Source organism: Neofelis nebulosa, chromosome 6 (genome assembly GCF_028018385.1).
Source record: "Neofelis nebulosa isolate mNeoNeb1 chromosome 6, mNeoNeb1.pri, whole genome shotgun sequence".
NCBI lineage: Eukaryota > Metazoa > Chordata > Mammalia > Carnivora > Felidae > Neofelis > Neofelis nebulosa.
The window spans coordinates 26938597-26963445 of record NC_080787.1 but is presented as its reverse complement, the minus strand read 5'-3'; the positions used below and the strand labels follow the sequence as shown (position 1 = coordinate 26963445).

Below are 24849 nucleotides of genomic sequence, written 5' to 3'. Positions count from 1 at the left end.
ATGATAATAATGGGGACAATACAACAAGAAAATATAACAATTGCAAATATTTATGCAGCAACATGGGAATACCCAAATGTATAAAGCAGTTAATAACAACCATAAAGGAAGCAATCAATAGTAATGCAAGAATAGTAGGGTACTTAACACCCACTTACATCAAAAGGGACACATTATCTAAACAGAAAATCAACAAAAAAATAGTGGCTTTGAATGACACACTGGACCAGATGAATTTAACAGATATATTCAGAACATTCCATCCTAAAACAGCAGAATACACATTCTTTTCAAGTGCATTTGGAACATTGTCCAGAATAGATCACATATTAGGCCACAAAACTAGTCTCAACAAATTCAAAAAGACTGAAGTCACACTATGTATACTTTCTGACCACAATGCTATAAAAACTAGAAATCAATCACAAGAAAAAACCTGCAAAGACCGCACATAAATGGAGATTAATGACACGTTACTAAAAAATGAATGGGCCAAAAAAGAAATCAAAGAGGAAATCAGAAAATACATGGAGACACGGGTGCCTGGGTGGCTCAATTGGTTAGGTGTCTGACTCTTGATCTTAGCTCAAGTCTTGATCTCAGGGTCATGAGTTCAAGCCTGGTGCTGGACTCCATGCTGGGCACGAAGTGTACTTAGAAAAACAAAACAGAACATGGAGACAAATATCAATGAAAACACAATGGTCCAAAATCTTTGGGATGAAGCAAAAAATGTTCTAAGAGGGAAGTTTATAGCAATACAGTTCTACCTCAAGAAGCAAGAAAAATCTCAAATAAACAACCTAACCTTATACCTACATGAGCTAGAAAAAGAATAAACAAAACCCCAAACCAGTAGAACGAAGGAAATAATAAAGATTAGAGATAAATGAAATAGAAAACTGAAAAAACAATGGAACAGATCAATAAAACCAGGAGCTGGCTTTGAAAAGATCAACAAAATTGATAAATGTTTAGCCAGACTCACCAAAAAACAAAAATAAAAAGAAAACACACAAAAAAGAGAGGGACTCAAAATCAGAAATGAAAGAGTAGAAATAACAACTGGCATCACAGAAATACAAAGGATTGTAAGAATATTATGAAAAATTATATGCCAATAATTTAGACAACCTAGAAGAAATGGATAATTTCCCAGAAGTATATTATCTACCAAAACTGAAGCAGGAAGAAATAGAAAATTTGAACAGACTGATTATCAGCAGGAAAATTGAATCAGTAATAAAAAAAACTCCCAACAAACAAAAGCCCAGGACCAGATGACTTCACAGGTGAATTCTACCAAACATTTTTATTTTTTACTTTTTTTATTAAAAAAATTTTTTTTAATGTTTTCATTTATTTTTAAGATAGAGAGAGACAGAGCATGAACAGGGGAGGGGCAGAGAGAGAGGGAGACACAGAATCCGAAGCAGGCTCCAGGCTCTGAGCTGTCAGCACAGAGCCTGATGCAGGGCTCAAACTCACGGGCTGTGAGATCATGATCTGAGCTGAAGTCGGACGCTTAACCGACTGAGACATCCAGGTACCCTGAATGCTACCAAACATTTAAAGAATAGTCCATACTTATTCTTCTCAAATTATTTCAAGAAACAGAAGAGGAAGCAAAACTTCCAAATTTATTCTGAGGCCAATATTACCCCCATACCAAAGCCAGATAAAGACACTACAAAAAAAAGAGAACTACAGGCTAATATCTCTGATAAACATAGATATAAATATTCTCAACAAAATATTAGCAAACGGAATCAACAATACATTAAAAAAAACATTTACCACAATCAACTGGGGCTTACTCCTGGGATGCAAGGATGGCTCAGTATTTGCAAATCAATCAATGTGGTATGTCCCATCAACAAGGAATAAAAACTGTATGATCATTTCAAGAGATGCAGAAAAAGCATTTGACAAAGTACAACATTCGTTCTTGATAAAAATGTTCAACAAAGTAGGTTTTAGAGGGAATATACTTCAACATATTAAAGGCCATATATGAAAAACTCATAGCTAATATCATATTCAATGTTGAAAACTGACAGCTTTTCCCTAGGGTTAAGAGCAAGACAAGAATGTCAACTCTTATCAATTTTATTCAATATAGTACTGGAAGTCCTAGCCACAGCAATCAGACAAGAAAAGGAATAAAAGGCATCCAAACTGGTAAGTAAGAAGTAAAACTTTCACTATTTGCCGATGACATGATACTATATATAGGAAACCCCCAATGACTCCAACAAAAAACTACTAGAACTGATAAAGGTTACAGGACACAAAATGAATATACAGAAATCCATTGCATTTATGTACACTAATAATGAAGCAGCAGAAAGATAAATTAATCCCATTTATAATCACACCAAAGAAAATAAAATACATAGGAATAAACTTCACCAAGGAGGTGAAAGACCTATACTCTGAAAACTATAAACCACAGATGAAAGAAATTAAAGATGAAACAAATGGGAAGATATTCCATGCTCAAGGACTGGAAGAACAATATTGTTAAAATGTTCATACTACCCAAAGCAATCTATAGATTTAATGCAATCCCTATCAAAATAGTAACAGCATTTTTCACAGAATTAGAACAGTTCTAAAATTTGTAATGAACCACAAAAGTCCCCGAATAGCCAAAGTAATCTGGAAAAAGAAAGGCAAAGCTGGAAGTATCACAATTCCAGATTTCAAATTATATTACAAAGCTGTTGTAATCAAAACAGTATTGTACTGGCACAAAAAGAGACATACAGATCAATGGAATGGAACAGAAAGCCCAGAAATAAACCCATGATTATATGATCAATTAATCTTGCAGGAATATGTAATGGGAAAAAGAGAGTCTCTTCAAAAAAAGGTGCTGGGAAAACTGGCCAACTACAAGAAAAGTATGAAACTGGACCACTTTCTTATCCACACACAAAAATAAACTGAAAATGGATTAAGGATCTAAATGTGAGACCTGAAACCATAAAAATCCTAGAAAAGAACACAGGCAGCAATTTCTCTGACATTGGCCATAGCAACATCTTTCTAGATATGTCTCCTGAGCGAAGGGAAACAAAAAACAAAAATAAATCATTGGAGCTATTTCAAAACAAAAAGCTTCTGCACAGCAGAGGAAACAATCAATGAAACCAGAAGACAACTTACTGAATGGGAGAAGACATTTGCAAATGACCTATCTGGTAAAGGTTTAGTATCCAAAATATATAAATTCTTTATATGACTCAGCAACCAAGTAACAAATAATCCAATTAAAAATGGGCAGAAGACATGAACAGACATTTCTCCAAAGAAGACATACAGATGGCCAACAGATACATGAAAAGATGCTCAACATCACTCATTAGGGCAATGCAAATCAAAACTACAATGAGGTATTCACCTCACACCTGTCAGAATGGCTAAAATCAACAATGCAAAAAACAACAAATGAATGGTGAGGATGTTGAGAAAAGGAACCCTCATGCACTGCTGTTAGGAATATAAACTGGTGCAGCCCCTGTAGAAAACAGTATGGGGGGTTCTTCAAAAAATTAAAAATAGAACTACCCTATGATCTAGTGAGTGCACTAGTGGGCTAGTGGGTATTTACCCAAAGAATACGAAAACACTACTTTGAAAGGATATATGCAGCATTATTTACAATAGTCAAATTATGCAAGCAGCCCAAGTGTCCATCGATAGATGAATGGATAAAGAAGATGTGGCATATTTATGCAATGGAATTTTATTCAGCCATAAAAGAATGAAATCTTGCCATTTCCAACAACATGGATGGATCTAGAGTATAATGCCAAGTGAAATAAATTAGTCAGAAAAAGACAAGTACCATATGATTTCACTCATGTGGAATTTAAGGAACAAAACAAACAAAGGAAAAAAAAAGAAGACAAAAAACCCCACAAACTCCTAACTATAGAGAACAAACTGAAAGTTACCAGAGGGGATGTGGGTGGGGGGAGGGTGAAATAGGTAATGGGATTAAGAGCACACTTTTCATGATGAGCACTGAATACTGAATGGTACAACCAGCATTAGGGGCCTCCTGACATGATGCAAAGGGAGAATATCATGGTACTAAAGGAGTGTTCCTGCCAAAGTGATTATTCTGAGTGTAATAATGGAGAAAGAATCTCACACATTCATATTAGGGAACATTCTAGACTATGTCAATATCATGAAATTTGCCAAAAAAAGAAAGAGGAACTCTTCTCTGTTAAAGGAGCTTTAAGAAATATTAAATACAAAATGCAATGCTTGATCCTCAAATGGATTCCAGATTAGGACAAAAAAGTTAAAAAAAAGGTATTATAGAACATTTGGAAAAATTTGAAAATGGGCTATATATTTGAAGTATGGATTGATGCTCAATTTTGAGGTGTGAAAACAGTACTGTGATAATGCAGAAGAATGCCCTTGTTCTAAGAAGATATATATTGAATTATATAGAGGTAGTATTATGCCTGCAACCTATTTTCAAACAGTTCAGTGAAGAAAGAAAAAAAGAAAGGCAAATAGGAGATAAAGCAAATGTGGCAAAAAAAATTGCCAACATTGGTGGAATTCAGTAAAGGGGAAAATATTCATTCTTTTACATAAACTGTTTAAGTCCAAGTAAAATAGTAATTTTTTTTTAAAGAAGAAAACTAATATAGAGAACAATATGCTACTTTTCATTCCAAAGAAACATGCCTGAGATGCTAGTTTTAGTAGTCAGCCCATAACTATCCTGGGTTCCTACCATAGGCACTGGGGCAATGCGTATGGAGTAGAGCATACATTGGGAAGGGTCAATCATAAGCCTCTTCCAAGTTAAATCTGCAAACCTATATTCATGTTATCAGTAAATATCACAGGCATTATAAAATGAAGATGAGGGACACCTGGGTGGCTCAGTTGGTTAAGCATCAGACTTCAACTCAGGTCATGATCTCATGGTTCGTGAGTATGAGCCCCATGTCAGGCTCTGTGCTGACAGCTCAGAGCCTGGACCCTGCTTCATGAAGATTCTGTGTCTCCCTCTCTCTCTGCCCCTCCCCAGCTTGCACTTGGTCTCTCTCTCCTTCAAAAATAAATGAACATTAAAAAAAAAATAAAATGAAGATGAGAATTTTAACTTACAACAAAATACTGATGCTCACCCCCCATTAATAAGCTAAGAAATAACTTCCAGTCAAAATGCAGAGCTAATGAAAGCCTGAGATTTATAAAAGGCAATGAATGAGTCTATCACCCACTTCTTCAGAGACACAGTCCATTTCCTTGCTGAGTAGTATACTCCCCATAGGACCTTGTGAATGACTTTTAGTGTGTGTCACTTCTGAATGAAGATGATGAGGGGTGGGGGGTGTGGTGGTGGGGGTTGGGTGGAGAGAACTGCTGTGACCAAGGAAGGAGGGATCCAAGAGCAGTGTCTGGCCCTGTCATACAATGACATCCCCACCAGGTGAGCAGGATTAGAAAAGAACAGACTAAGCACACTTTGTCCTCACCTCCCTGAATGTATCCTAGATGTTCTGAAAAAATACTCCTCCTCACACTCTCCCAAATATGACATGTAGGGAGGATCTATTAGAAAAAAAGTTAAGGCAAACGTTAAAAAAAAAGTTCTGAGGTCCTAATAATTATTATACTGTTGGGACAATTAGACCTCTGCGCTTAACAGTTTCCTCTTGTTAGAGAAAAGCACACTGCTTGTGAGGGGCTTGTCCTGGCTTGAGTGGGAATGTGCTTCTGTGGAAAGGGCACTGCTCCTCTGTTCTGTGATCACATCAACTCTTCTCAATTGGTGTGGAGTTAAAAGACATCAAACCCACAACAAGCTATACTTACAATAAGCTACACTCATAATGTATCCAAAGTGTGTTTGGGCATAAAAGCTTAATCCCCATTTGTAGTTTGGTAGATACAATAATAAAAAGCATAGAGTCCTATAGGCAAAAATCTAACATGCAAGATCCTTGATCAAGGAAATGAAAGGGCTGATATTATAGAAGAACCTGGAGTGACAGTACACCTTCTCCTGTTGAGCAATAAGCTCTATTTCAGATCTCCATATACTACGTGTGATTATTTCCCCATAAAAATACATTTAAAGAATGTCTTGATAGCTTTATTAAAAGCAGTATTTGTGAAGACTATGAAGTTGTAGGTCATTAGCTGCTCCAACTGAAGAAACATGTGATGGAAGGGCAGGGCTCATGGACTCTTTCTAAAGCAGGTAATTTTTACAGAGAGAGTAGAGAAAAATGGCCAGAAAGAGATAAGATAATGTTAGTGGACAGATTCTGTATGTAGCACCTCCGTTCTTCCCATTTTGGTCTTTGAAAAAGAGGCAGCAGGGAATCTTAGAGAAGAGAAACTGTGTAGGGGGAAATAGAGTTTCCCAGCTAGTCAGATGTGCTAAAAATGGCAAATTGAAGTTGTTCTCTAATTATCTAACAATCTAACTAACAAGAGACCTCTGTGTATGGCTGACACAGACAGAAGCAGACAAGGAAAGAAGACCAGAGACCTGACAACCTCCCTAGGCTGAAACTGGGAGTCAACTGGTAAAGGCCCTTAGAAAGTCAGATAATAGGATTATGGGTCCCTTAAAAGGAGCCTACTAATCAAAGTCTGCATATATGGTTTGGATGACAAAAGTAAGGAAACTAGGAAAATGGACACACAGCATTGAGGTACCTGCAAATTATATCTAAACAAAAACAATAATTGAAATTAATGGCTTAGGTTTGATTTCAGGGGCTTTAACAGAAATATGATCTAATAGTTTAAAAGTATGTTAGGCAGGGCATGAAAACCAACAGAATGTGTCTATGTCTATGTGTATGTCTATGTGTATATAGTACATGTATATCCATAGGGGGGAGGGAGGGAGGTGGGGGAGGAGGGAGAGAGAAAAAGAGAGAGACAGAGACAGAGACAGAGAGAGATAGATGGATTTATTTTAAGGAACTGGCTCACCTGATTGTGGAGGCTTAGCAAGTAGGGGGCAGTCCACCAGACTGGAGACTCACAGAGAAGAGTTGCAATTGGAGTCCAAAGGCCATCTGCTAGCAGAACTCCTTCTTGCTCAGTTAGGGTATGGTGTGGGGAGGTATCAGCTTTTTGTTCTACTCAGACCTTTGAGTGACTGGATGAGGGCCACTCATATCATAGACAGTAATCTGCTTTACTCAAAGTCCACCCACTTAAATGTTAATCTTATCCAAAAAATATCTTTACAGAAATGCCTAGAATAATGTTTGACCAAATATCTGGGCACCTTGGCCCAGCCAAATTAACCATCACAAAACCCTATCTTCAGGGCCTGAAAAGTAGTAGTTCTGTCACTTAGGGGCAATAAATCAGATCCAAAGGAATGCTTCTAAGGAAGGAAACAACAAACAAACAAACTAGTTACAAGGGCTAAGATAATAAATCTAAAGTTATGAAATAAGATAAAAACTGTCAGTAAAGTAGGAATAGAGGGGAACTTCCTCAACTTGATAAAGAATATCTACAAGAAATCCAGCGCTAACATCATACTTAACAGTGAAAAACTAGAAGCTTTCCCAGTGAGATCAGGAACAAGGCAAGGATGCCCCCCTCACCACTCTTTTCACCATCATACTGGAAGTCATAGTTAATGGTATAAGACAAGAAAAAGAAATAAATATAAACAGATCAAGAAGAAGTTGTGAAGCACTAGATGTGGTTTTCACTCATACCCTTGATCTTTACCAAAAACCAATGAACACAAAAAAACCCTAAGATATGAGATATCTGTAATTTAGTAGGATCACTGATTCTATGTAATAATGGAATAACTAACATTCATAAAGTAATCTTATATTCACAAAGTGTTTTCACATTTATCATCTCATTTGATGATAAACTTTGTATGGTAGATAGGGCTGGTAAGTTCATGATTAGTGGTGCCAGAGTTCAAATTCAAATCCCTTAACTCCAAATCTTGTGCTTTTTACACTATTCTATGTGAATTTCTAGAGTATGTTCTTTTCTCCCAACAAATAATTAGGTATTAAAATACGAACATGAGGCACCTAGGTGGTTTAGTTGGTTAAGTGTCAGACTCCTAATCTCGGCTCAGGTCCTGATTTCATGGTTCGTGGGATTGAGCCCCGCATAGGGCTCTGTGCTGACAACAGGAAGTCTGTTTGGGATTTTCTCTCTCTCTCTCTCTCTCTGCCCCTCACCTGTGTGCACGTGTTTTCTCTCAAAATAAGTAAAAAAAAAAGTTAAAAAAAATATGAGTGCAATTCTTTACTAATGTGAAGTTCTGACTTTTATCTTTTCTACCTTCCAAGCCTATAACTCATAAGTAAACCTACAGAATCCAGAAAATCATAGAATGCTCTAGAACTGTGCTATCCAATATGGTAGCCACTTACTACAAGCAGCAATTTAAATTTAAATTTAAATTTAAATGAATTAAAAGTGAAACTTCAGTTACTCAGTCACAATAGCCACATTTCAAGTGCTGAATCAATAGCCACGTGTGGGTAGTGGCTACTGTGTTAGGCAGAACAGGCATACAACATTTTTATCAGCAGAGAAAGTTCACAAGAAGACTCAGGCTAAATCATTCAGTCATCCATTTCAGAGCAGAAAGTACCAAGATCTAGAAGTTATATAACCTATTCAAGATCACACAGCTCAGTAGTGGAAAATATAGGTCTCTGAACTCCAATTCACTGTTTTTCATGCTATACAAAAATTTTACTAGATGAAAGTCAACAGATCTACATAAATCTTTATCAACCCATAGTTGGCAGAAAACTAGTTTCTACGTATTTAGAACATACTTCCCAACTTTCCTTTTCAAGCTTCTAAACTCTCTCTGTTCCCTTTCCCCTAAGAACCTTATCCACGAATGGAAGGAACACAGACAGAAATTCACTATTCATTAATTCAACACATATTTAACTATCTACTTTGTGCTGAAATTAGCCAGAGTTGTTTTCTGTTGACTACAACTACAGATCCTGATTGCTGATACACGGGGATGAGGAAGGAGAAAACACAGAGACTATCTCCCAAACTGACATTTGCCTTTAAATAACAGTCAACTTCAAGCTACCAATTTGGGGATTAGGAAATAAATGTTACCTCCTCTTGTACACTGAAAGCTCCTTTAAGACCTTTTCATTGCACATTCCTAATAAATCTTGTGGAAGGATACATATTTGATAGGGTTTTGCCTTTTGGGTAAGAGCAGAAGATGGCAGCAGTAAAAAATAGCCACAGTCCTTCTTCTAGCAACACAGGAGACTGGACAGTATTCATCTTGACCCATGCTAACAGATACTCCCCTGGTATACTGCTAATAATGAGCATCAGCTTTATAGTCCTTAATTTTAAAATTTCTCTTCCCTGGCAAAATGATGAGGTGCCAAGAGTTCTGGGTATAACCTCTAAAATGCTCTGTTCCCTCATCTGCAAAGTGAGTGTAAGACCTATCTCATGGATAGGTCCTATCCTAATCCTCAAAGGAGGATTAAAAGCAATGAAACCATTAACTTCTATAAAAGCATCAAGTATTATTATGATTGTTTTTTTTTTAAACTCTTCAGTAGAGGTGAAAGTATGTCTTAATTTTCCATTCATGTAGAAAGCTACTATCTTTATAGTTGAAAATTATCCGTAAATGACCACATCAGAAATAAGGAAAATATATGTTTACCCATGCAACTTTAATGTGTGTTTACATTGTATTTATATTTACTTGGAAGTTATCTACATGTGCTCCTGTGCTATGAAATTATGCACATTATAAAATATATACAAGAATATACATTTAAAAAATGATAAAAATTATGAGAAGTCCTATATTTTCTTCTTGTACCTCACAGGATTGTCCTGCATAATCCCCCCACCTCACCTTGACGATCCAGAGGATGACAGTTTTAAAGTAAAGCAATGTCTGAATTGATGTTTAAATCACTGGTTGCATTAAATTAACCTTACTTTGCAGAGAGATGTTAATAAAATCCAACAGTGGCAAGCGCCTCTCAAAATGACCTCAGGCAGCCTGTGCCTGGATATCTTTAGGGATAACAGTGAAAGGGCTGGTGTCACAATGCCAGAAATGGTTCATTCCAGTGCTGAATGGCTGCTTTATTGATTCACATAGTAATTCCCTTTCTCCCTAATACAGATTGTAAGCAGTAGGAGGACAGGGGCAGGGACTAAATCTGTCTTATCTATTGCTGTGTCCCAGTGTCTAGAACAGTGTCTAGTACATAAAGATTTGCAGAATTAATGTATAAATGGTGAGGGGTTTTTTAGAGAACTCTTCCTCCCATCTAGTTCTGGCTTTATAATGTAAAAACACTAACAGTGGCACATACCACACTTACTATGAGCCAAGCACCATCAAAAGCACTTTCCACATATTAACTTACTGAGTCCTCATGACAACCTTAAAAAGTAAGTACTGTCAAAAGTCCTATCTTAGCTGAGGAAAGTGGGACACAAAGTGGTCAACTGACTTGTCCAAGGACAGGGGCTGGGTGAGTGGCTGAGCTGGGATTTGCTGGGGCCCATGTGACTCCTGGGTCCACATCTGTAACTGCCCCACAACATCGCCTCTCACCAGGTCAGAGGGCTGGCCCCACTTCTGCTGTCTGCGTGCACGGAAGACAGTGTCTCATCTCCTTGGGAAGGATCTTCAGGCACAGCAGGACAGAGCACCTGAGCTTTTCACTCATTTTTTTCTGAGCCAAACATTCTAGTGTCTTCAATTGCCTAAGAGATGATGTGGATTCAGTTCTTTGACAACCTGTGGGTCTCCCTCTCCTTTGGGTTTGGTCAAGTTTGTCCCTGAAAGGTAAAAAGTCCACCTGTGGACCCTGAGAGCCCTGGGTTTGAGTCCTGGCCTTGCAAAGTCACTATTTGACTCTCAGCAAATAACCTTAGCTCACGAAGCCTCAGTTTCTGCTACTGAAAAATGAGTTGATAAAGAGTTTCTTCTTTGCATGAGTGCTAACTGTCCTTATGTTCAAATTCCTCTCCCAGGAAGAGGGTTGGCACAGCACATCACTTGCAGGGGAGACGCATTAACATTCATTTGGACAATAATGCTGAACTTTATGGGAATGTATTGTACTGGCTTGGGAAACAGCTTTCTTCTCTTTTCACTGGAATGATTTGGCCCTTTAACTTAATTTTACATGGTGACACTGACTCAATTCTGTTTCCTGCTACACAGTTCTTCCTTTCTCATAGGAAAAAAATCCTCATAAAAACAATTTATAATACATCAAAATATTGACAGAAACTTTAAATCTTAATGTCTGAAGATATCTGTGGGCATGATTTATTGTAGAAGTTCTACTGTTATAACTTGGCAATTAGGAAATATTGATAAATGCAAACACATTATTGATGCCAATTAAAAAAAGCACAAGATTGATGAGCTTCCCAAAGTGCTTTGACACAGCAGTTAGAGAGTAATGCCCATCAATACATATCCAACCACTATAAATGCCAAGGGAAATTAGGCTGCAAGGAAACAAGGGGTGCTTTCACATTAAAGGTGGGATTTTTCAAACAGATGAGCATCTAGTCAACAGGAATACCTAATAGAACCTCAAGTAAAGTCCTACAGAAAAAAACACAATGTTTATTTGTGATTCATGATAAGGTAGGTAAGGAAAGTATTCAAAGAATGTGACACGTTGATTTAACTAAAGGGTGGGCCAAGTGCCTGAGTTGGTTAGACCAGATTATATAAATGGTTAGCATACACCAAGCCAGAAGCTAAAGAAAAAGGTAGCTTTTAGGGTAGGTAGTATCTCAGAACATACTCTAATATTCCAGGTACCCTATTTTAGAGGACCTGAAGAGAGTCTCAGATTTATTTTAAATGAATGACATGAGCACTTATGGGCTCCATTCTCTGTGTATAGAGAAGAGGAAGGATTTGAGCCTGGGTTACCAAGACAATGGAAGTACTGGGAATTTGCAAAGGAAAATTAGTTTAAGGGGAAGGTAAGATAAGTCATTAAGTTTTGGTCATGACAGTTTCAAGTCCCGATAAAACACTCAAGTGCAAATATCTACTCTACTGAAGCCACCAATTTGCATGAAAGAGAAGTTTCAAGGAATAAACTATTAGATACATAAAGAATAAGGATATAAAAAAGATTGACTGACTTAGCAGTACGGAGGTCTATGCTTTTGAGACAGCAAATGAATTTCTGTGAGGAAGGTGGTAGAGTTAAAAAAACACCAACCAACACCTACTGTGTGGAAGAACTCTGAGGGACTATGAAAGACAAAGCACATTACCCTGGTCCATCTGGGAAGTTCATTCTCTTCAAACCAAACTCAGGGAGGGCCACATGGGATGGTGAAAGACAGGATTCTCATCCAGAGCTTTAGATCATCTGAATCAACCCCTGGCTACCCAATGCACACTGCCAACCCATACCCAACTCTTATACAAACTGTAAAACCAATGGGGGCTTAAACTGGTTCTCACAGAGAAGCAGGGTTTAGATATGCAGAAAGACTGGCCCAAGGTTCGTGTGGACAAAATAAATATATAAAAATTAAACACAATCTTAACCTTCCCTTGAATGTTCCAAGAGCAACTGTGTTAATATTAGTTTTTCAACCTCAATCTGAGTGTTTTATGTACAAAAGGTATACACTTCTTACCCACTGGGATGACTATAAGCAAAGGACAGATAATCACAAGTGTTTACAAGAATGTGGCAAAATTAACCCTTATACACTGCTGATGGTAATGTGCAATGGAGCACTTACTTTGGAAAACAGGCTGGAATTCCTCAGAAAATTAAACACAGAGTTACCACATGACCCAGCAATTCCACTTCTAGGTATATACCCAAGAGAAATGGAAATGTATGTCTACACCAAACTTTGCACACAAGTGCTCATACAGCATCACTGATAATAGCAAAAAAGTGGAAATGGCCCAAATGTTCATCAATTGATGAATGGATAGATAAAATGTGGTACAATCATACAATGCTATTAAAAAGAATCAATATATACTATGAATGAATGAAATGTGAAAACATGATGCTAAATGAAAGAAGCCAGTCACAAAAACAAATTCCATTTATGTAAATGTCTAGAATAGGTAAATCCATAGAGATATAAAGCAGATTAGTGGTTTCCAAGTGCTGGGGGAGAGTGGGTTGGGGAGAAATGGGGTCACTGATGATGTGTATGGCATTTCTTTAAGGGGTAATGATAACGTTGTGAAAATGATTGTGGTGATCGTCACACAACTCAATATACCAAAAACCACTGGATCATATAGTTTAAATGGTTGAGTTTTATGGTATGTGAATTATGTCTCAATAAAGGCATAGCTGAATATTCTAGCGAGCTAAGGAACATGCGATCTAATGAAATCAACATAGTACTGGGCTTCAGTAGAGAAGGACAGATTGAACTGCCAGATTTCATCAGAGAATTCCATCAATGGGCTGAATCTTGATTGGTTCTGGAGTTGAGAAAAATCAGGACAGGAAATTTCCAGACAACTTCCTAAGAAAAATTCAGTGCACTGGAGGGCCAACTCACCCCAATTTAAGCCCTGATATCCAGTTCCTTTGAGTGCTAGAACATTTGGCCCAGTGCATTAGCATTGTCACCGGGCTGGTTCCCAAAAGCTACTGCCATGTTATGCTTCCACTGGTCTCCTTGCTGTCCCCATGGTGATCTATCTGAGAGTAGATGCTGAGGACAAGTAGCACAGCTGAGGGCTTGCAGACAGCTTCAAAATAGACCAAAGCAGGAAGCACACTCCTATCAATGATCTTGAAAGGCTGAACAGGGGGCGCCTGGGTGGCGCAGTCGGTTAAGCGTCCGACTTCAGCCAGGTCACGATCTCACGGTCCGTGAGTTCGAGCCCCGCGTCAGGCTCTGGGCTGATGGCTCGGAGCCTGGAGCCTGTTTCCGATTCTGTGTCTCCCTCTCTCTCTGCCCCTCCCCCGTTCATGCTCTGTCTCTCTCTGTCCCAAAAATAAATAAAAAATGTTGAAAAAAAATTAAAAAAAAAAAAAAAAAAAAAAGAAAGGCTGAACAAATTTTACAAGTATCTTTCTTGGCACATAGCTCTATTAATCTTCTTTTCTTCCCATATATTCCTCCTTGAAAGGAGAGAAGATGCATGGTTTCCTGAATAATTTCACCTGCACTTGGAACCTGACTTGGGAATGTACCTGCTGTGAAGGTCCAAGACTCTGCAGATATTCTTATTACAAAGATTTATGGGACAAGCAGAAATGCAAGATGGATGAGCTGCAATTTACAAGAGTAGTAAACCCTCCGTTGCACTAAAAAATACCCCCCCTCCCCCAAAGAACAATAAATAACTTCTCCCTGAGATGAGGGCTGTGTTCCTGAGAAGATGTCTCTGCCATTCTTTTGACATCAAGCCTTGGTATTCTACTTGGTTGTTAAGAATATTGTCTTGTGTGGTGCCTGGTGGCTCAGTCGGTTAAGTGTCAGACTTCGGCTTAACTCACGATCTCAGTTTGTGAATCTGAGCCCTGCATTGGACTGTCTGCTTTCAGCATGGAGCCCACTTCAGATCCTCTGTCTCCCCACTACTCTCTCTCTGCCCCTCCCCTTTTTCTCTTTCTCTCTCAAAAATAAGCATTAAAAGAAAAAAAAAAAAAAGAATATTGTCTGGCAATAGCAGCCCAAAGAGCTTCATCAGGATATGCACTCTTTCTTAATGGGAACATATGAGATTTTCAGTTGTAATAAGAGAGAGTTTCATTGTTTAATATATAAGAGAGCTTGAAGTCTGAATCTCCATGAAAGTACAAGAGAATAAAAATTATCCCTGGGCCAAAGGTTAATTTAGAGATATCCAAAGATCAGTAATACAAATATCAAAGACTCTGCCTTCTGGAGAACATGCACTCTGTGCAGGGTGACAGGTTGGAGGTAGCCGTTCAGGGTTATATAAACTGGTTCTCAACCTTTGTTGCATACTGAAATCACCTGGGGAGTTTTAACACTGCTGATGCCTGAGTCCCACCCCCAGAGTCTCTAATTCCGCTGGCTTGGAGGGGCCTGGTCACAGAGATTTGTAAAGGCACTCAGGTGGTTCCACAGTACAATCAAGGCTGCCCCATTAGCAGAAGGTGCAAAGTCCTGCCTTTGAAGATCCTACTAGAGGCCAGGCAGGCTTTGGTTCCCCTAGTAATACAGTTTAAAATATAAAGCGGAGTTGAACTAAATTCCATGTATACTACAACATATAAGCACAAAACGTGTTAAAATTAAGATTAAAACTTTTCTTTTTCTTGGAGAAACGTATCATGGTTGTTTTGAGGTTATAGTTTTTCTCTCCAAACATTAAAAAGTGCTTAGATAGTAAAAAGCTTCACTTGTGTATGGTTTAAAGTATTTGAGGTGTGCGAGTAACATGTATATTTGATATAGAATGTGCTAGTTTTCATTTACTTTCCTTTTACTGCCAGCAAACCTTGGTACTGTAAGCCTAAAAGGTTCCTCCTATGTGCACAAGTGCATGCACAGGCACATACCCTCCTCCCCTCCTTGACTGGCCAAAAAGTTTGATCCTTGGCCTTGATACCAAAGCCTCGAATGGCCATCAACCAGAGGCCGGGGTTGTGGAGCAGGAAGTTTGATTTGCTCATGCCACAAACTATCCCTTTTCTTTGAGTAAGTCATTTCACTGGCCAGACTTAATTCCCTTTTCAGTCTTCCACTCAGCTCTGGGTCAGGCCTCTGGCTTACCCCTGAGATCATGTTTGCTACCTCCGGAGGGAACAATCTGTCTTTCAGATCCCACCATCAGTAAATCTTGAAGAGCTCTGAGGGCTTGGGATCGCTGCACCTTATTCTCTCTCGAGAATCAGGACCTGAGGACAAGGGATTCAGGAGTCACAGTCCTGTGGGCACCTTTCCTGGAGACCCACTCCCTGATGTTGAGCACCCACTGGCTTTTAGTTGAAAGGGGTTTCCAAGGCTACAGAGTATATCTAAATCAAATTTTTATAGAATTCATTTATTAAAATACAATGAAAGATCCTACTGTCAGGCACATGGGATGGTGATAAGAGACCTCAGCTCAAACCCTGCCTTCAACCACTACCGGCTAATGAATCTCCCTCTCCGTAACCCCTCTCCCTGTGCCTTGGTTTCCTCACCTGTAAAATAAGGACAGGCTGCAGAGTAGTTGTTAACGAAATGATCCGTGCCTGTAGCATGTAGCATGTAACATGCAGTAGGAGATAATGAAATGTTAACCCCTGTAGTCTCCACAGTCAGCGAGTAACTATAACCAGAATTAGTTTTTATAAGTGTTCCATCAACCTCTAATTACACTTTCTTGGTACTCTGAATTTTTATAATGGATTTGTCTAAACAAAGAATCCTGGCAAGAACATGACTGCTTTTGACCTTCCTACATTTTTGGGCATGTCTGAATTCACATAAAAAGAGTTCTCCCAAAGGCTAAAGGTGCATAAGTCATAATGTATTTGTCTATAATATCTGTGTTCCAGAAAGCTCTGAAGAACTGACCAGAGAGGCAAGGGGAGCCCAGCTCACGATGTAGTACTTGGTTCTTATATTTGATTCCCCACCTAGCACAGACAGGCTGATTTCCTCACATATAAAACAGAAGGGATTATGAACCTTATGTCAGCCCAAGAGGCTACCAAAGGAAGATGTAGGAGTGTGCAGACCAACTCAGCACAGTCTTTTTCACTCAGATGTTTGGACAAGAATGAATTACTCTGAAAGGCCTCTCCAAAGAAGCTTTGGTTCCCACCCCCACTCTCTTTATTTCTCCCCAATTCTCCCAAGAAAATATGAATAGACTGTCATAAGGCTGTATGTATGTCAGGACCACTATCTGCCTCAAAGAGAGCGCTATTATAATCGGTAATGGTTCTAATTACTGCTCCATGTTATGGATTAAAATTTTGTTAGCTCAGGTAAGGATTTTTGCTTTGCTGATAAAGGTTATTCCATAAATAGAGTGAATGACACTGAGCCACTACTAAGATATTCAAGCATATATAATTCAGTCCTTTAGAATTAAAGCATATAACTCATTCAGCGATATTTTCTAAGCACTATCAGTGTGTAAGGCACTGTGGTCGAGTGTGGGGATAGATAGTCTCTGCTCTTAAGGAGACAAGGATTAAACCAATAAGACTCTCATGACTTGTCTACCTCTACGAAGGCATGTGTTCGAACATGTACGCATGAAGTCTGTCAATCAACTGTCATCAGAAGACAAGTTTCTCAAATACTGATCTCTGCCCCTACTTTGGTAACTCATTCCAGCAGACACTTAATACTGCTTATGGATAAATACAGATGGTCTGAGATGAATATTGCAGCAACCTAAGGAAAATTTCACCCACCTGTTAAGACATACCTTGTTGATCAGGCACTGTTTTATGTGTATGAGCGTGGATGAGAAGACCATTGTGAAGCCAAATCTTTCTATCTGTATTGTCTGCTCTGCTTGCCAGGCCCATTAAGGGCTCCTGGTTCTGTCTTCCCGTATTCTGAATTTGAGGATACCTTTATTTATTCAAATGAAGGCACCCCCATTTTTCACTTCCAAAAACCAACTGGCCCTTCCCTACCATTTTTATTTTCCTATAGCCTTTCTTTCATTTCATTGCCCAGCAGTCTGCAATGTGATGGAAACATTTAAAATAAGAAAGTAAGATTATGTGGACTGAATTTCCCTTTTGCCCTCCCAGTTCCATTTGGTGGATATGCTTTTATCAGCATGTGATAAATATTTCATATAGAAACTGTCACTTGGAATTTAATCTTTGCAGTTTCACTGAAACCACTGAAAAGCATTTGGGAAAATCAGACCTACATTACAACAAGTACCATATGCCAAGAGCCTGCAGATTAGCAAAGCCTCAGGAGTCAGCATGGAGGAGACCAGAGAACAGAACTGCCTGGAAGAGGGGCCAGTGGCTGCTCCCTCGCTGCACATGTAGAGATCTGAAACCAAACTGTACCACATCTCCATCATTTCAGCACTTGAGATTTTAAAAGATGTATGGAAAAAAAAACCAAAAACCAAGCCGGAGCGTGGATGCAGCTACATTCATTGAACATTGACCATGGGCTGGGCACCATGCTGCATGCTTCACACACACATTTCTTTGTCTTCTCGCATCCCAACAAGGAGGTAACCAGAGAAATGAGTGCCACAGGAAGTCATTTCCCTAAGTTCATAAAGCTAGGGAGCGACAACCAGGATCTGAAACCACTCCTGACTCCCTGGTCCCGTGCCCTCATGTCTCTTTGTGGAGTAAGGAAATGTGAACACACAGTTTAACAGCCTTGTTTCGTACAGTTGGAATTCACCTTATCGGACCAGATTTTGTTTTCAGCTTAGTCTTGCAGAGCTAATAAATGCGCTAATTTCCAGAAGGAGTTCCTGGCTTCCTTTCTGGTAAAGGAGGTGGCCATGTCCTCAGCCAGAGCAGGATCTTCGAGGGCCCGAGTGCTGGTTACTGAATGGGAACTCGAGCGGCCTTGCTGATTTTCAGAGGGTGTTGGCACATGTCATCTCCCTTTGTATTCAGAAACGTGCTAACAATTATCAGAAGACTTCCAGTCAGAGGGGCCAAGGCTGCTTGGGCCAGGAGTAAGAGGCACAGCCTGGGCTAGCACCGGTTCTCCTGAGTTTCAGGCTAAAATCATCCTCTGTGTCTTCCTATCAAGCTATCTTGACACTATGAAGCATTAATGGAGTGCTTACTATATCTATAAGGCCCTGGGAGTTTCACAGTGAACAAGAAAACAACCTCGTCTCTTGGGGCGCCTAGGTGGCTCAGTCGGTTGAGCGACCAACTTCGGCTCAGGTAATGATTTGTTGGTTCATGAGTTCAAGCCCCGTGTCAGGCCCTGTGCTGATAGCTCGGAGCCTGGAGTGTGCTTCGGATTCTGTGTCCCCCTCTCTCTCCACCCACCCCTACTTGTGCTCTGTCTCTGTCTTTCAAAAATGAATAAACATAAAAAAAAAAATAAAAAAAGAAAACAACCCCGTCTCCCTGGAAGGTCAGAGGCTAAGGGCAGACAAGACTCACTAACATGCCATTGCAATGCCATGCCAATGCTGTGGAGTCACACTTCAGTGCTCTGGTGGCTCAGAGGCCAAGATTTGGGCAGGCAAGAAAGAAGGAGGAAGGGTATTCAAGGCCTTCCTGTGGGGAGCTGGTGAACGCAGAAAGGTGTTCACTGGGTGTGTGCTGTGTGCCTGTGCAGTGCTGGTCCAACAGCACCCCACCCCCGCAAGGATCCTGCAATTTGGCTTCAGAGAGACTGAGCTGCACAGGCAGGATATAAAGTAGGACTGTCCATGGGACAGGCTCTGGAGGCACAGAAACAGGCAGGAGCAAGCAGTTTTCCTAACAGATCCAGAAACTGCCCAGAATAGAGGAGAGTGGTCAGTGTCTTGTAGGGAAACATGGACTCAGTTTTAAAACACATTTCCAGTAAGAAGAATACTTCAGTGTTATAAAAAACATGGATAGCTATGCAGACAACTGCACACCTTAAACAGCAGCTGAGAGCGGAAAAGCAAAGCAAAACACTGAGCTTGGCAATGCTCAGAACCTAGTTCAAAGCAAGGGGAACATTCCCTTTTGCCTTTTCTCTGGGTGTCCCCTTTCCCATCCCACTCTGGCTTGGAGGACCGTTGGGTCCCGGTGAAGAAAACCTCATTAGTAAGTGAGGTACGTACAGTCTGTGAATGTACAGAACAGCGGGCTCTGTGCACAGTTCACAGGCCTCCTGACGTCACCATGACCCAGGTAACGTTCCTGCCATCACTGGGTATTAAAAGCTTTCACAAAGTACAGCCAAAGGGTTTTCTCGAATCGGCTCCACTGCTGAGGCTGACAACGAAGCACGAACATTACATAACCCAGCATTACGTAACCTAGCTACGCCCCCACACTCAACAAAACATGCTGTCTGTGAGCTCAGGGCAGTTCGGGTTTCTTTTTAAAGTCAATTCAGTAAACAGAGGAGGTCAGTGACATAACTCACCTTTGGTCAAAATCCAACATTCCCAGGGATGTTTCTGGGACCTACCAATCATTAGCAATTAGTTTCAGGATCAGAGAATGTCCGGTGTGAGAGAGGCCTCAGATGGTCATGGAGCACCTCCCTCCTCACTCACAGGGGGAGCTGCCTGCCCACTGACGGTGGGTGGGAGCAGACCCCAGGTCTGCTGGCTCCTGGGCCACCCAGCATTCAGTGACTGAGTTTTCACTGAGCTCCAGAGGCATGTCCAACTGCTCTGTGTAGGCAATTCTGGAATGTACTCACTTATTAGTGAGATGCAATAATCTGCTGAAAGAAACCCCAAGTCCAATCTCGACAAGGCAGTTAAACTTAGGATTCATAGACAAATTCTTATGCTGCTAGAGATCTTGGAAACCAATGTACCCAATTCCTTACTTTTTTACAGATGAGGCCTAAAGGGTCATGGACTTCCTGGTGATGCTACTGCTAATTTCTGAGACTGAGGAGAATCTTTGTGGCCTCTGGTTGGTGCTATTTTCACTGCATTAAGAAGTCGAGATGGGTGGGGAGAAGTATTTCTTAGGCTGTATGAAGGGGAAATGTTCGAGGAAAAGAAAAAGATTTAAAATACTGATTTAATTGTGCACTATCATTACTGAATAAAACTAAGATTATTACAGTGCCACATCTTAGAGAATAGAGTCTTTTGATTATTTACTACAGACCAATTCATGATATGACAGCCTTAATTACCAGACTGGGGAAGAGAGAAAATTTCTGATGTGTTTGGCTTTGGTATTTTATTATTATTTAAAAAAAAATTTTTTTTTAATGTTTATTTATTTTTGAGACAGAGAGAGACAGAGCATGAACAGGGGAGGGGCAGAGAGAGAGGGAGACATAGAATCTGAAACAGGCTCCAGGCTCTGAGCTGTCAGCACAGAGCCCGACGCGGGATTCGAACTCATGGACTGTGAGATCATGACCTGAGCCGAAGTCGGACACTTAACCGACCGAGCCACCCAGGCGCCCCGGCTTTGGTATTTTAAAAGCAAAGCAAGTACAAAACTAACATTAACTTCAGAATGGTATTCCTTTGCCTTTAGTAGAAAAATTGAATGATGGTAATATTTTAAGAGAAATTAAATAACATGACCAAGGCCAGAGGGCTAGTGAGTAAGTGTTAGGATTTCAGTTTAGGTGTATGTTACTCAAAACCTCTTCTCTTGGCTACCATTCCTATTACATCTCTGCATAAAACAACAATAGTTTTTAACACTGAGAGATGTATAATGAGGAGGTATCTTTCCAACAGCACCAATGAATCTAGCCTTCATGTATATATACCAGTGACACACATCAAATTTATAAAAATCCAACTGCAGATATCAAGTGCTCAGAAAGGAGTGCATTTTCTTATCTATACGCTGGATGTGGGAGCACACTGGCTTCCCGCCACCAGAGAGGATGTGGTATAGAAACACAAACATAAAAGGGGTGAATCCCTTGGACCCCCCCTTCCTAGAAGGTGTGAAACTGTTCCTTAGTCATCTTGGGACAAGATCTTCTGCATAAGCATGGCTGAAATTAACTGATTACTTGAAAGGACAACCCCAGCAGCGAGGCATCAAAAGGTTTCCAGTGAAGGGCACTTGAGTGTTACTGCTTGTCAGGAAAAGCACATTTGGAGCTGCAACCTTCAGATCTACGGGGAAATTCGGAGCAAACACTTCTTAAATAAGGTGGCTGAACTTTAACATTTTCAGACTGTGGTTTCTGTATTTTTTTTCTTTTTCTTTTGAAGGCAGACAGAGAGAGAGAGAGAGAGAGAGAGAAAGTTTTTTGAGAAATGATAAAGGAGATCAGCTCAGAGGGATAAACTATTCATGAGTCTACAGAAGAGAGACTGTTACCTTCTAATAATACAAATTCTAAATGAGCAATTAGAAAAGGAAACCTACATCTCGCCTTGTTTTCCCATCTCCCATGTCTTATTTGCTTCTGTAAAGATCAGACCACCCACAGTTTGATCTCTCTTCTAAGAACTGGCCAAAAAAGTGAGAAGACATGTGGGCCCACCATTCTCCTAACTGTGTGTTCTCGGGGAGTTATTCAAACACACTCAGTCTGAATTTCCTCCTCTAACACATGAGGAAAACAGTATCTTTCTCACAAGGCCGCTGTGAGAAACTGAAACATGTTCTAAGGGCTTAGTACGTAGTATCAGTGCCTAAAGAGGACACAATGAACCACACTGACAACAAGCACACCTCACCACCACCACCACCACCACCACCACCACCACCACCACCCGCATCACCTTCATCAATATTCATAAATAAAATCATCTTTTTACACATATGGTAAATTAGGCCCATAAACAGCTACCCCAAGGTCCCATAGTAAGCTCCTCTCAGAGCTTAGATTGACAACTTCCACTTCTTGCCTAGAACATCAATGTACTTTCTGCTTCAGAGTTGATGGTATCTACTTCCACTTTAGATACTTTAGCAACAAAAATAGTTCTTTAGGGAATTCAAGAGTGAACAGCTCTCGTAGGCTCAACAGGAGAAGGATAATAAAGGTTCTCAAATGAAACCCGTGCAAAGCTTTCTATAAATAGTGTTACTGCTGCCTTCTTCAGGAGCTCTTCTGCACACGCAAATATGAAAAAGAACAATTGCTGTATATGAAAAAATGCAGAGGTGGGATAGGCTTCTTCTAGAAAGAACATGGAATCTTGTTTTATGCATGTCAGCCTTGGAAGACTCAAGCAAATTTGCTGGGCAATCTCCAACAGAGAGGCATTTCTTCCACAGGAATGCTAACTGTGGGAATACTATCGTCCCAGACTCAAGGATGTACTGGAATTTTCAGAAAATGCAGAGAAATTGGTTTCAATCCTTGTATGAAGAAGTCTTTTTTTTTTTATAGCTGTAGAGGAACTATATATTGAACAGGCTGAAAAAAAATGTCACATGTAGGCCAAGCTATAAAAGTAATCATCCCTTCTCATCTGACAGGGGGTTGGGGAATCTTTCATTCACATTGAAAGAATTCAGATATCCAAAAGATACAGGGTTCACTCAGGGGGCAATTGACTCATTGTATATAAACTCTTGTTGATTTCCTGAGGATTTTTATTGAAGTCCAAGATAGAGTACTTAAATCTCCTTTGCTTCTGACTGTTTTATTAGTTTTTAAATATGTAGATAGATCTTTTGATCTAATCTTAGTTGATCTATATAGACACAGGGGAAAGTATTGCTGGGGTACCCTATCAGAGTCCATATATTTCTGTTCTATTAAATGAACAAATAGGTATGATCTGGATTGAACAGAAAAGGTTTGTCTCCCAAGAATCAAACTGAGAAAGAACTTCTACAAGGTTCTGATGGACTTCAAAATTCCATTCCCAACTCTGCCTCCAAAAAGCTCATAAAGTCAATTCATAATTACATGGCATAGAGTGGGTGCTTGATAAATATCTAGGGAAAGAAACTGTGGGCAGGGAATTACAAAATATACAGTGTCATTTGATTTATCTCACAGATTGCGTTTCATGCAGCTGAGAAGCCACCCAGGGAGCAGGGAAAAATCCAGTCAAGAAGAAACTAGTATCAACATTAAGGTGGGGCTTGAGGAAAGGATTTTAATCCTTTTCTTGCCTATCAAGTTATCATATTATTGCTCTTGAATTGCTACTTAACTTAATTTTCTTTGAAAGAAAATGTTTTGTTCAGAGATATGCTCTAGTACTGGTGATGTATATTCTATCAGAAAGGAAGGCTAAGAGCAGAGGTGCTAGCGACATTAATAAAATAATTCACTTTTCTGACTTTCCTTGTGGCAGAGAGGTTAGACCAAGAGAAGTTTTTGAAATTTATGATGGTATAAATACATAGCTGGCTTACAACTTTGCTTATCTATAGCCTAAACTCTAGTGAGTTAAGATCTTAGCAAAGATTGGTCAAGGAATGCAAAGCATAGAGTAGTTTACTAAAAAAAATATATCAGTAAGTTTCTGCAAATAAAGAAGGGGACAGATATTTATGTGAAATGTTAGACCATGGAATTTTAGAACTGGAAGTAGCCTTAGAAATTGGACTATAATCTTCTGATTTTACAGATAAGAAACTGAAGGCTCACAGATATAAATCCACTTGTTCAAGCTTCAGATGACTTAAGCCTCCTATGCTTAAATACTAATGTCTGAAGCATTTAATTCTATTTTTCCCAGTTAAGAAAAAAAATGGATGACTAGCTATAATTCTTTTGTTGGGGGCCGGGGGGTGGGGAGATATTTTTTATTATTTATGGTAAAAAAAAGCACCATAAAATTAACAATCCTGAACTTTATTTATTTACCTATTTATTTAGTAGGCTTCATGCCTAGCACAGAGCCCAATGCAGGGCTTGAGCTCATGACCCTGAGATCAAGACCTGAGCTGAGATCAAGAGTTAGACGCTCAATAGACTGAGCCACTCAGATGCCCCAAGATATCACTTTTAAGTTAAGTTTTAACTACTACATGGGGCACTAAAACGGATGTTGCAGTGACTGGTGGTGAAAGAAGACAGACATCGTTCATGAACTTCTCATTTCATGACATGCACGCTAAAAATGTTATTGGTGGACATTTCTCTAGAACGGTCATGTAAAGACTAAACCATAAAATAGTAAACAAAAGTAAAAAAAAAAATTTGGTTTCAGAGACTCTCATCTATCACCACCCAAACGCCAATAAACTGGGCAAATTGCTTTTAGTGACTGACAAAGTAATT

The 24849-nt window shown here is 39.6% G+C and overlaps 1 protein-coding gene across 5 annotated transcripts in view; it reads right to left on the bottom strand.

Annotated features, from left to right (window-relative positions):
- LYRM4 (LYR motif containing 4) overlaps window positions 1-24849 on the bottom strand; it is a 172017-nt gene that overhangs the window by 91156 nt on the left and 56012 nt on the right. The window lies entirely within an intron of this gene.